The following is a 13417-nucleotide window of genomic DNA, read 5'->3' on the forward strand; positions in this document are numbered from 1 at the left end:
CATAGAATCATACAATGGTTTAGGTTTGAAGTGACCCTAAAGATCATTTAGTTCCAACTCCCCTCCCATGGGCGGGGACACCTTCCACTAGACCACGTTGCTCAAAGCCCCATCCAACATGGCCTTGAACACTTCCAGGGACAGGGCATCCACAACTTCTCCAGGGAATGTGTTCCAGTGCCTCACCACCCTCACAGTTTCTTCCTAATATCTAATCTAAATCTACTTTCTTTCAGTTTTAAGCCATTACTCCCTGTCCTATAACTACGTGCCCTTGCAAAAAGTCCCTCTGAGACTTCTAGTACCTTTTAGGTACTGGAAGGCTGCTATAAGGTCTCCCCAGAGCCTTCTTCAGGCTGAACAGCTGCAACTCTCTCAGCCTTTCTCCATAGAACACGTGCTCCAGTCCTCTGATCATCTTTGTGGCCACCCTCTAGACTCATTCCAACAGGTTCACGTCCTTCTTTCATTTGCTGTCATCTTCTCTCTCTCTCCGCTTCCACCAGCAATAGCCATAACAAAATACCAGGAGAAAATCATCACTTACTAGAGAGGTTGCATTGCTGTGAAGCAGAATCGTCTCCTATTCTACTACTCTTCTTTAGTGTGAGCCCTATAGGCCTCATGCAGCACACATGGTAAGCCATTCAAGTATCATCCATTACACATGACAAACTTCCCTTGAAAGACAGTGGACAGCCAGGCACAATGCTGAAGGCCCAACAGGCATTTCCATCAACCTGCAACAGAGCAGCTGAACTGTTAAGATACTGTCAGGCCACCTATTCCACAAGTGTGCAAAAACCCCTTAGGGCCATTTGCCCTCTGCAGAATCAAGGGCAATGGTTAAGCAGTTGTCAACCCTAGAATGGCAGGGAAAAAACAACAACCTGCACAAAGCAAGTGTGCTCAGTACAACTCTCCTCTTCTCCTGTTTTACCCATGTAAACTGCACTGAAAAATAGGCTTCAACATAAACAGCACTTAAAATAAAGGTTAACGGTTGAGAGGAATCAGGAAAGAAATGGGAACATTCAACACATAATAGAAAGGAAAGTGAAAAGCAGTAGTTTGAACAAATGAGGAAAGAAAGGAAAGTTTTTCTCCCAGAAGAAAATTAAACACTGAAATGTAGTCTAGTTTACTAGGGGGGGGGGGGGGTAATTCTTTCCCATTTACAATGACATAGACTATAATAAGATTGAAAAAACCTGCCCTCATGCAATAAGCACAAAAAACTTTTCCTCCAGTACAGTAATTCTAGCTTTTTCAGCTCTTGACTTATTTTGACAAGCTGACCATACCACCTTCACCATACTAAAACAGAACACGAACATAAAGAGCAGCCTTAAACTGCTGATATTCTAACCCAGCCATCTTAACAGCTAAAAAGCTGTAAAGGTGAAAAACTGTTAAGTGCACCAACTTTATCCACTGGAAGCAGCAGACAGCACAGAAGTTTGAAAGTTATCTTACCAAAACACAGAAGACATTCATAACTACATTTCACCAGTCATGTGTCTTGTAGCCCATATGTTCTGAACTCATCTTAAGATGTTTATACTGGAGCTGGTCACACTGGATAAGGGAAAGATTTCACCTCACACTTTTGACAGGCAGTGACATGACAGTAACATGAGCCCAGTATCTCCAAAATGTCCTTAAATTGCTATGTGTGCTCATGTAAAACAAATACAACATTTTCAAGTCAGAGTGCAGAAGCCAGCATTCTCAAGTACCTGTCTAACTGACCACCGAACTAATTTTTTTTTTCAGTTTCGTTTCGGGTTTTTTTTGTGGGGGGAAGGAGGGTGGAGCATGGGGTTTAGGTTTCCTTTGTCTTTTAAGAACTGAAACAATCATCCTTTTCCAACTCAATCCCACTGCAAATGATTGAAGAATGCTCCAACTTTCCAGTTCAAAAAGGTTCACAATATTCTCAACAAAATAACAGTGTTTGAAAACTGAAACTTGTAGAGAGAATTATATCTTTAAAGCCCTCATGTTCCATTTATTTTCATTTCCTCATCATCATTAGATCCAGTGTTCTGCATGTGTGTAGGAAGAGAGTGAAGAAATTAAATGTCTAGCGATACGAAAACATGCATTATCTTCCCCAAAGAAATGATGCTTCACAGAAAATATATCAGCCATTATCAAACTTTCTTGGTTTTGTTGGGGTTTTTATGTTGTTCTTGGTTGCTTGCTTTTTGAGGTTTTGTTGTTGTTGTTTGGTTTATTTTTTATTATTATTTTTATTTTATGTTTCACTGGCCATGTTGCAGTAAGGAAATGTTTCCAAAATTTAACTGTTAAGACATTTTTTAAACTGCATGATCTAATAACGTGTCACAATTCAAGAAAAGCTCATAGAACATACAGAACATCATTCAATCATTCTAAACTCTGCATTAAAGTCAATGTTAACAGGTAGTTCTGCTAACTGCGACCAAAAAGCAGAGCAACACTATTACAACACCACTGTCTTGTCTGTCAGTCCTAACACTGCAACATGACACTGGTTTAAGGGACAAGGGCCCTTGACAGAAAAATCCAGTGGAAAACAATAGCATTGGAGGATTCAGCACTTATAAAACTAAATTCTTGGCTGTGACCTAATCACTCCTATAACCTGCCGTAGCAGATGCACTTCCCTCAGCCCCATCCTCCACCAAAAAGTGCTAGACCAATAGACCGCTATGGTCACACATACGCACCCTGGTCAACAGACAGGGCCCTTGACCAATGAGACACCTCGGCTAAGAGAAGTTTCTGGACGACTACCATAAATGACCACAGCTCAGATTCAATTATGGTATAAACAGAGCCTGCCGGAGACCTTATTTTGAGTTCACCTTCCTTGGAGCAGCAGGTCTGCAGCTGAAGATTCTCCTCCTTAGGCTGGCCCTCAAGGAAAGTTTCTTGAGGACTGAGACACCTTCCCTTATTGGTAAGTGACCTTCTGGGTACCCTTAAGGGTCCTCACCTTGTAAGAGGGGGAAGATGTGCATTTTGAATCATCACTCTAGAGTTTTGGGATCTGATCCCTTGAGTCTGAACCATCTGTGTAGTAACTGAACTCCTAAGCAGTATCTGAAGTTGTATTTTATAACATTGTCGGAGTGCTGAATAATTTTGGATAGACCTTGTTTCTAGCTGGTTTTCCATTGAAGAGTTACGATTAAAGTTGGTTTGGAGCTTATCACCTGCCTAAACCAATTCTGAGGCGCCTCTGTGACACCTGTGACCTGACTTTCGCTGTTTCACTAGAACAGAGAAAATTTGCTCAGCAATAGGCAGGAGCTGAAAGGTCTAAATTGTTAGGGAAACAAAATCTTACTACGAGACTAGTTTCACTTGTGTAAGGGCTTTTACAGCTTCATTTCTGCAGTTTTAGAAATTACTGGTTGTAACTGTCCACCCCTTTTGCTGGAGAAGGCCACCTCAAAGCAAAAATTCCTTACGCATCAGGTTTAACAGTATAGAATATTAGCACAAACCACTGATGAAGACAGCTTTATGCCCATACAGGCTCAATGTAGCAGAAGAGCAAGGGGGAACTCTTCAGGAAAAGAGGCAGATGGAATAAGAGAAGGAATAGATCAACAAACTTGTCTGTCAGCCCTAGTTCTCAAGTGCTGTTCTTAGGCCATACATTAGTAAGATCATCCAAATGACAGTATGTATTTCTCCTCTTATGTTCAGTAATACTTACACTTCAATAAGGAGCAGCCATGAAAATGATCTCTAAATTGCCAAATACCAACAGCTTAACCAAATCTCAAACAAAGTAAGCAACTACCAGTTTCCCTTACTACAACTTAGCACCAGCTACAGCACTTACACAAGTTTCACATATTCCACTTAGCAAGAGAAATTACCTACCTTCTCAAAAGAAGTTTCTCTTTCCAGCCCTGCATATAGTCATTTTGTCATATGCTCAAGGTCTGTTTCTCTACAGTCAGAAGTATAGAAAACACATCTTTGAACAGTACAAAAGTTAAATTGCTCTTCCTTATCCAGTCATGGTTATGATACTCTACAGCCTCCGGGAGAGTTTAGTTTTAGCCCATAAATGAGTTGAATACACACTCTGCACTTAAATCTTAGCACTAAACTCCTCAGATTCCCTTAAAACAAGGCACAGATATCAGCTTTTATAGGAAAGGGAAGAATGTTGGTGAAAATAAAGTTGAAACAGAAAATCAATAGCTAAGCTGTTAGCTCTTTCAAACTTCAAGTAAACAAAACCAGCACTAACAGACAGATGAAATACAGCAATAGACTTAATAAAAAATAAAATCAGTAGTGTAGTTCTCTTCAAATGTGAGCATTGACAAAGTAATTTCAGGGGAAAAAAGTTCATTCCTTTGGTTTTCAACTAAAGCTGGGAGAAGAGAGACCTGAATTTTTTTCCATTTGCGTGCTAAAATTTCAATATCTGCAGATGGCAATAATGGATGACTAACTCAAAAAGAAGTTACTTAACACAGGAAGCATTAAGTGGCTAATGAATCTGGAGAAGCAAAAGCGGCTCATTTTGTATTCACTCTTCCAGTCAATATATCTTACAGTTACATCAGGCCTAATAATGGAGGCTACGGAAGAGCAATCTGGAAGGTTTTCATTTATCCTTACACTCTGTATTTCCACATTCTAAAGATAAATCTCCATGACACTTTCCAGTCATCACCAGAAGTTAAATTCAATGTCAACTCACGCTTGTGACTGGGCAATAAAAGCCCTGACAGAGCAGGGCTTATTTGTGTCCCATTTCAAGGATAATTTCAGTAAAAAGTAAAAAAGGCCATTTTGTTCAAACAAAATGAAAACAGAACAAGGTGTTATCCTCTCTGTAACACTTTGTCCAAATTCAAAGCATTTTTAGTCATAAAATCATAATCATGCATCCCACGAGCTATTATCATCTGGGCACTATAACCTTACACAATTTGAGTAACTTCTACAGATAAGTGCAAACATATTCCTGATAAATTCTGATGGTAGCATCTTAGATTATGCCTTGAAAGGTTCACTAAAAATTACTGCAACTAAGACAGTATCTTTTACACCTACATATTTCAAAGATAGTCATAAAATGAAACCCTCAAGTGCCAAGATTCACTTAATACCATGTTGATAAACATACACAGACTACTTCTGGCAACTTTGGTCAAATCTTGAAAGAATCTGACATGCAAAAAAGTGAACTGAAGAAAATTAGCTCCACCCAGATGGCTTTTTATCTGGTCCAGTGCCATTTATGCTACCTCAGATATAAGCCTATACAAATCTAGACTAGTTTTCTTGTGGACAATTGTCAAAATAAGATGTTTAAATTAAGCATTTTATGAAGATAAACAAGTATTTTCTGAAATTTCTACAGAATTACCTGATCTTGGGAGGGATCTCTACCTTACTCTAGCCAGTCAAGAAATAAAAGTACAAGATTAGAAACACAAGATTAATAACTTAGTATGCAAATAAAATACTTACTCTATTGCCACCAAGCATAATGCTACTATTAACAAGGATTTATTAAAAAACACCTTTCAATTAAACTGTTCCTGCTCAATAGAAGACTGAAAATCTTGCTAAAATAAGGAATTATCACAGTATTTCAAATACACTAGATTTTATATTTCACTGCAGGAAGAGACATAGATTGTAGCAATGAAGTTCAGAATTTGGAAGTACAGATTCAAGGTAAGGTAATGCCAGTTTATCACATCCAAACACATTGAATACACTGGGAGAAGAGCATTGGGAAGGAAAACACATATATGGATTTTCCAGGAAAAAAAAAAAAAACACACCACACCCACACACAACAAAACAAAAAAAGAAAACAACAACAACAACCACCACCACCAGGCATCTCTTCACAATTTGTCTGAAAACAGTATAAGCAGAGATCAAATAACTTTCTTTTACTAAGATTTGAACTAAACATCTGTGAATTAATCATCATGACAACCCAAGACAAAAAGCACAGTCTTAAAGCATAAATAGATTTAAGATTCAAGGCTGTTTTGCAATAAGGAAATTGCTACAGGAAAAGGCAGTTTAGTTACTTATTTTGTTCAAGAAATAAAATAAATCCATGCAACTGTTCCTAAAAATGGTAAATGTATATCTCTAAACCTGACAGATTTCACTCACAGAGTATTTTTACTACATTGTTTCCACACCAACACAAAAAAAACCTTTTCCACAAGTGCAGATTTTTGCAGGGGAGAAGAGCAACTTGCACTCATGGATGTGAAATGTGCACTTGGAATTTCTTAAGTGGTGGTGTTGTGCGTGCTTTTCCCTGAAGAAGATTCAGAAAAAAGTAAGTAAACAACAACTAGTACAATGCTAAAGCAAGAAAGACTAAGAGAATCACTTCCTGTAGCACTGCGGCTGGGGGCCTTTCGTAAGTGCAGACAGAGTTGATCAGGCAAACACTGTACACTGGTATGGGCTCCACACCTTAGAAGAAAGGAATAATTCAAAAATGGAAAGAAAAGCATTTCAAGCATTAAGACGACTGATTCGATTACAGTGTGTTAGCACTCTCTTAAAGTGAGGAAATAGTATTAGAAGTATCTTTAACAGATACAGATTTAATAAAATTTAGGGTTTGAAATATTACAAAATTCATTTAGAAACAAGGGCATATGTATTTTCAGCAGTGTGCATGATTAGGTACTTAGACAAGCTCACAAAAAAATCCCTTACCTCTCGCCTATTTTGAATCCTCAAATCAAGATCGGAGTCCTCGTGTCTAGAACATACTTTATCTTTTAGAAAAAGAAAATAAATTAAACAAAACCCAGTTATTATCACAGTGGAACAGTACGAAATATAATAATCTGAAACACGGGTGTTAAGATCCCAATCCATTTTCACCCAGGACACAACTTTAAGTTCCAAATGTGTTTATGTCCAAAAGATTTTTGAGATAAGTCACTTTGAATGAACAAAGCATGCCACTATGTTAAAAAAAAAAAATCCCACTCCTCAAATAAATTCTGCTGATTGCCACTGTTCAGTACAATAAATAAATTCGTTACAATAAAAATAAACATTTTGTCTAGTAAGTTTAAATAAATTTGGCAATGTCCTTCAACTAAGTAATCAACTGACCCATAGCTTTCATTTTGCTAATCTGTTTACTTTAATACTTCAGGTACAACAAGAAATGTCAGAGAAAATTATTCAGAAATAAAGAATATATTAATCAGCTGTACTGTACCTTTCAGCTTGTAAACTAGAAAAAGCTGTAAAGCACAACACATTACCTGAAAAATCAGCAAACACTGCACTGACAATGCTTACATATTTTCATGAATACATGACATTTATGGTTACAAACATTATATTTGCATGCACACTGCAAGATAAAATAGCAGAGATGAACTCTTCTGGCATAACACCACACATAATTCACACAAGATTTCTATTATATTCAGTAACATCACAATGACTATGTTATAATCAACTAAAGAAAGTATCATGCACTCACTGTCAGGTTATGCAGAGTGAAAAGAAAGTTCTTAACTAAAGCTGAAAAACTTGACAAGAGGGACATTTGCAAGTCAGCCAATAACATGATACTCATTCTAGCAACCGGAAAAAAAAAAACCTTTCTTAATTAAGCAAATACTGCACAGCACACTCTCACCCACACACAACCTACAAAGAATGCTTCCTACCTTAAATCAAAACGAATTTATGCTATTCACAAGGCACAGATTTCTTCACTTTCCAACAGTAAGGATAGCCTCAATTTCAAACCAGGAGAATTCTTATTGCTGCCAAAACACAAGTCCTTTGAATGTAGAAAAATTTCTAAGTTATAGTCAGTCACAGGTTCAGAATACAAAATAGTTACCTGTTAACGTCAACCTAAATGTATGACTGTAGGGATAACAGTAAGTTACCCTTGCCACTTTGCAGAGATGGAAAACAATGGTAGAGCTAGTTTAAGTAAGTTCTTCCACTAGCAGCAAAACTACAAACAAGCTTGGTTTTCTTCACAATTGCACATTTCTTCCTTACAATCTTGCCCTGTGTCGTAGTAAAGCCAACGCACACCTCAATTATCTCCAGTTTTCCCCCCTACCCCCTCAAAAATTTCCCCCACCACCTCTGTCAAAACTGTGATTTGAAAAAGAGGCAGTCATAACTGTGCGAGCAGTCATCTTTTTGGCACAAAGAACAAATATTAATAACTTGAGCTCACCACACTTCGTCAGTCCCCCTACTGTTGAATGATCCATACTACTCCCTATTTTTGAATAATATGTGCTATGTTTGACAAATGAATAAAAAGACCCTTAAGTTCCTATGTATAGTATGAAGTTTATACTAATATAAAGCAGTGTTTCTGATTAAGGAAAAAAAAAAAAAAAGGAAGAAAAGGGGAAAAAAGTATCATTGATCAGCGCACTGCTGTTTTATTTCTTCCTACAATGCTAGCTCTGTAATACCATTGCAAGACTTCAGGTCTCTGCAGTAGCAAAATTGAATCAAACTTTCAATAGCAAGTAACGCTCTCAGCCTCACTAGTTCTCACACAGTGACTGGTTCTCATCACTCATTTTCATAGTCTGTTGATTTAAATGGACTTATTCAGTAAAATTAATCTGAGAAAATCTAATTCAGATAAAAGTGCCAAGTTTTTCTTGGCTCTTCAGAGCAATTCTAGAACAAAACACTATTTATAGTGTGTCTTCAGTTACATATCACAAGAGCAAAGATTGCTTTTAATGCAGAACAACTCATTTCTCTCTTCCCTTTTATTGCATTTATGAATTCCACATATTAGCTAAACTTACAGTCTAGTAGACCAAGCTTGCATTTTATAAAGAGAGGTGCAAGGAATAAACAACTATAAGTTTAGGACAGAGCTCCAAAATAAGTCTGGTATAAGCTAAAACGTATGAACCGCTTCTGCCTGACTTTTTGAACCGCTTCTGCCTGACTTTTAACCTACTCCAGTCAAACTGCCCTGAGAAGGTTTTCTCTACATTTCCTTTAAACATTACAGCATACCTAACCTAGCAAATTGGAGTAGTTTCAACCATTGTTAAACACCCTTACTAGCAATGACAAAAAGACAACAGAGTTTAAACTACTAAACTCTAGGGAACACCAGCAGTTCTAAATTCATTGCATCTCCAAACACCATTATCAATACAAGCTTCCATTTAATAATTCTACTTCTACGTGTGTACAATTAAGACAGTAGTTCCAAAACAGAGAGAAAATGTTTGGTTTATAACATACAAGGTCTCATTACACTTTCTGTAAGCTGGTATCACCTCATAAGACAGTGGTTGAAAAGTGAAACAGTATCAACATGCATGATTTCAAAGCACCGTATGCACATCTACTTTGTAGGTCATATCTAGCCTAGACCTTCAATGAAAATGCTTCTACTTCTTCTTACGGAGTTTCCCAGAAAGTTCAGGAATCTAATCTAGAATCATTTCAGTCCTGAGAGATGATTACCTGACAAAGGCTTCAAGGGCCACCTAGATTAAACAGTCACATGGGAAAAAGGAAATTGAAGTTATTAAAGCAAATATACAAAGGTCCTTGGTAAGAAAGCTTACCTATATCTCAAATATAAAGCTTAGAGACTGTCTCCTCTAAATCACGTAGGCAGTCAGGTGAAATAAGAGTAGGTTTGGCAGCTGGAGCAACTAGAAGCTATACTTTACAGTTTCTTAGCAGCTGAAGTCTTCCATATCATGTTAATTAATTTCTGCTGTTCTAGGTATTAGTATTAGGCTAGCATAGTCACAAACTTTAAGCCAGCTTTAATACAACATTTACAAGTGTTCAGTCTTGATTTTCTATGGTGACAGCAAAGTAACAAGCTCAAGCTGGCTAGACCAGCCCACATAAAGAAATCAAACAGAATTTCCTCAAAAAGTGGCTTACAAAATGCTTTAAAATTTATTTCCAAGCTTTCTGTTGTGGTACCCCTATGCATCTCTCTAGAAAGCCACCTGACACTTTTCAGATGCAGCCTGCATGATCTCACCAAGTACCTTAAGTTCTGCACAGGTTCTCTGAAAGACATAATAAAGTATCTACTAGTACAACTTAAACTGAAATAGTAAAGCTACTAGAAAGGCACAAGGTTTCTATTTCTATTCACCTTGTCACCAATTAAAGAATTTTATGAATTGCAGAGCATCTTTATGAGATATATGGTAAGTATCACAGTTCAGATTCTTATCTGACCTGCCACTAAAAGAATGAATATAAAATTCATAAGTATCCTACCTAACAATAATACATAATAATTTTTAAAAAGCACACTACCTAGTATTAAAAATATTCATAACAACATATTTAGCTTATGTCTAGTTATCCATGCAGTATAAAGAAAAAACCAATTTACAATGGAAGATATATACGTAGGATGCTTCTTAAACATAAGGTTCATCTTAACTTTTTCAATTCAAACCTTTTCATCCATATATTTAATTCTTTTGTGAAACTCTAGAAGATAATTATATAGGATTATTTTTAAAAATACCAAACAAAATATTTCCAGAAGAACATGCCAGGGCATATACAGATAATAAAACAGAATTTCTTGAACTGGTTTCTCAGAGGCATGTATTTCATACAGAAGGCAGGAAACACCTAAACTGATTTGACACAAAGCATACACAGAGTGATACTTTTGTAACAATTACGAACAAACAAACCAACGACAACAAAAACAAACATGAAGTAACAAAAGAACATCCAAGTACTTCATAAACAATAATAATCAAACTTCCTGTGAGCCTTACTAACGTCAGGACATGCTAAATTTTCCACATAGGACACTCTGAAGTAATACTTGACACTTTCAGACTAAAAGAGACCAAATCTGACAGCACCACAACTCACTAAAACCTAGTGGTTGAGCAAAAAATCAGAATTTTGTAATACCAAATATATATGTATACATGTATATGTGTGTGTACATATATCCTTAGACCTTAAAACAACTCAAACCACAAGCGTTCTATGTTTTACCTGCAAGTATCACTTCTTTTCCTATTTCTTACAAATCTTAAAATCCCATGTGCCACTTAGATACACAGCATTGAAGACACATACCTGTGCAGTCGAGGTCATACACACAAGAGCCATGTCCTCTCTATAGCTTGCTGGAAAGAGTAGCTCCATCACCACCCACCCTTCAAAGCGACCCCTTCTCCCAAAACCGTGGGGTTTTGGAGTCCTGCAAACTCACACCTGAAGTGGGGGAAGCATCCAGGGATAACTCGGAAGAGCTCCATCTACGCCAGCCCCCACAGGCAGGACCGCCTTGTCCGCAGCTGAGTTGCCCCAGGCTCCTCCACACCACAGGGTAGGAAGGGGTGGAGTGCGGGATGTCAAGAGTTTCCTTTCCCTAAGAAGAGCCACCTTCCCTGGGGCGGGGAGGGGTAGCTGTCCAGACAGAAGGACAAGCACAGCCGCTCCCCTGACCCACAGAAGACCCGCTGCTTCAGGAGGGGTGTTTGCGGAGGGGAAGCCCCACATAAAAGCCCCCGCCCCCAAGTACACTGCGTGCTTGTAGCAGCACAGAAAGTTCAAGCACAGCCCTCCTTCCCCAAACCCCGGACACCTGGGGGGCAAAAGGCCCGCTCCTCCGCAGCCCCCCACCTCCTTGGAGTAGAGAAGGCCCCGCACCCAAGCACACGGGAGGCCCTCCACAGCCCCCCACCGCACACAGCTCCGAGGGGGGTGGCAGACCCGCCCCGCCCCCAGGACCCTCGTCTGGCCTCACACGGCCCGTGGCCCCGAAAGCGGGGCGGGCGAAGGCCGAGACCTCGGCCCCGACACCGGCGGATCCCCATGCCACGCCGCGGACCCGAACTGACCTGACGGGGGAGGGGCGACGCCGTGTTCGTTGGCGGGGGAGGGACGCGATCTTCTCTCGGCGCTGGCGAGGGATTTTCCTCCTTGCTACCGATCCTCCGCTCCCCGGCCCGTCCTTCGCCGGGCGCCACCACAGAGAAAATGCAGAGGACGCGAGTGAGGTAACGCGAGACAGAGGGAAATACCAGCCCCTCTTCCGTTCCTCGGCCAAAAAATTAAACCAAAACAAAGCCAAAACCAAGCAAACACACACCAAAGAGAAAAAAGAGAAAAGGCAGGGAGATAAAATTAAAAGGGTCGTCCCGGAGTTTAAAACAAAGAGGCGGAAATAGCCGACCGCGGCCCGAGCGGAGCCGAGCGGGGGCGCCGTCCTCAGGGCGCATGCGCATGAGGCGCTCACCCGGGCACAACTCAGGCTGCACCCTCCCCGAGGAGCCGGGCTGGCCGACGCGCGCTCTACGGCCCTCGCCGCGCACACGTGCCGTGGACGGGTGAGATCCGACCGCTGCGTTCGCTATGCTGCCAGCCTCCGGCCGTCCCGGGAGCCCGGACCGAGGGGCAACAGGAGGATGTCCGAGCCCGCGGGGTGCCCAACCTTGAAAAATCAGCTGAGCTTGTGAGCAAGATGAGGTTTAATGAAGTTGAGGTATTTTTCGGCACGGTGTGGCTCTTCAGTGCTCCCAGCTGTCTCCTGTCTCAGGGTTTTCCTCAAAAGCACACAGATATCTTTTTAACAGACGGACGTGGAAACTTGAATAGGAGCTGGGAGCACTGGTGGCAATACACACAAGTCAGTGACAAATGCAAACACCCCAACTAATTAAATTAAAATTTTTGCTTCCTGAATGTTGAAACGTGGGAGGTCTTAGGTCAAGGAGCATGCATAAAGCTTGGGAAGGCCATGCCAAGTTCAACTTCACACCAAGTGGCTGAATGCCAACGTTGTAAAGACAAATACTTAAAAATTCACCTGTCAAAACTCTAAGACAGCAGAGCAAGCTTTATGTTCTCAATTATGTGTATATTTTGGATATAATGCTTTAAAATACCTCTTTCTTTCCTCCTTGCCAACAAGGAATGAGCCACAAGAGAGTCTTCCACCTTGTCTAAGAATTGAACTGGAAATGGACTATCTCTGACACAGCACAGAGCTATATGTTTTCCTCATCCAACAAACTACTGAGCCTTTATTGTGTACCCAGACTTCAGGGTCTGTGCTTTGCTCTAAGAGCCGTGTTATTCAGGAGGTAAGCCTGTGTTAATAGAAAATATGGCAGCACTGTAGATTTGCTCTGTTTGACTTCAAGGGTTGTGTGGTTAAATGGATGCATCTTGTCTGTCAGAAATTTAAATTTTGTTTTCAGTTTAACCACAAATGGCTTTGCATGGGCCTTGGCTATAGGGATGAACTGTAGTGATATAGTCTAGAAAGTAATGGGGCCACCTGCCTGACTTCTGGAATAGGGTTCAAGTAGCCAGAAGCAAAAGCAACAAACTGTTAGAATGTGTATGAAATTATAAACTGGATGGCTGGGTT

The 13417-nt window shown here is 39.9% G+C and overlaps 1 protein-coding gene across 7 annotated transcripts in view; it reads right to left on the bottom strand.

Annotated features, from left to right (window-relative positions):
* PCGF3 (polycomb group ring finger 3) overlaps positions 1–12247 on the bottom strand; it is a 99866-nt gene extending 87619 nt beyond the window's left edge. For 4 of the 7 annotated variants that reach the window (XM_065655586.1, XM_065655582.1, XM_065655588.1 and 1 more), the window contains exons 1-3: positions 11883–12247; positions 7701–7816; positions 6724–6785 (exon numbers count right to left, since the gene is read on the bottom strand). The gene's annotated coding sequence lies outside the window, so the exon portion shown is untranslated. Of the gene's footprint in view, positions 1–3885; positions 4172–6723; positions 6786–7700; positions 7817–11115; positions 11169–11882 lie in introns of those variants that run through there. The other 3 variants (XM_065655583.1, XM_065655584.1, XM_065655585.1) reach the window with 3 other exon arrangements.
* Between the last annotated feature and the right edge of the window lie 1170 nt (positions 12248–13417).

This window comes from Caloenas nicobarica, chromosome Z (assembly GCF_036013445.1).
Source record: "Caloenas nicobarica isolate bCalNic1 chromosome Z, bCalNic1.hap1, whole genome shotgun sequence".
In the NCBI taxonomy this organism is placed as follows: domain Eukaryota; kingdom Metazoa; phylum Chordata; class Aves; order Columbiformes; family Columbidae; genus Caloenas; species Caloenas nicobarica.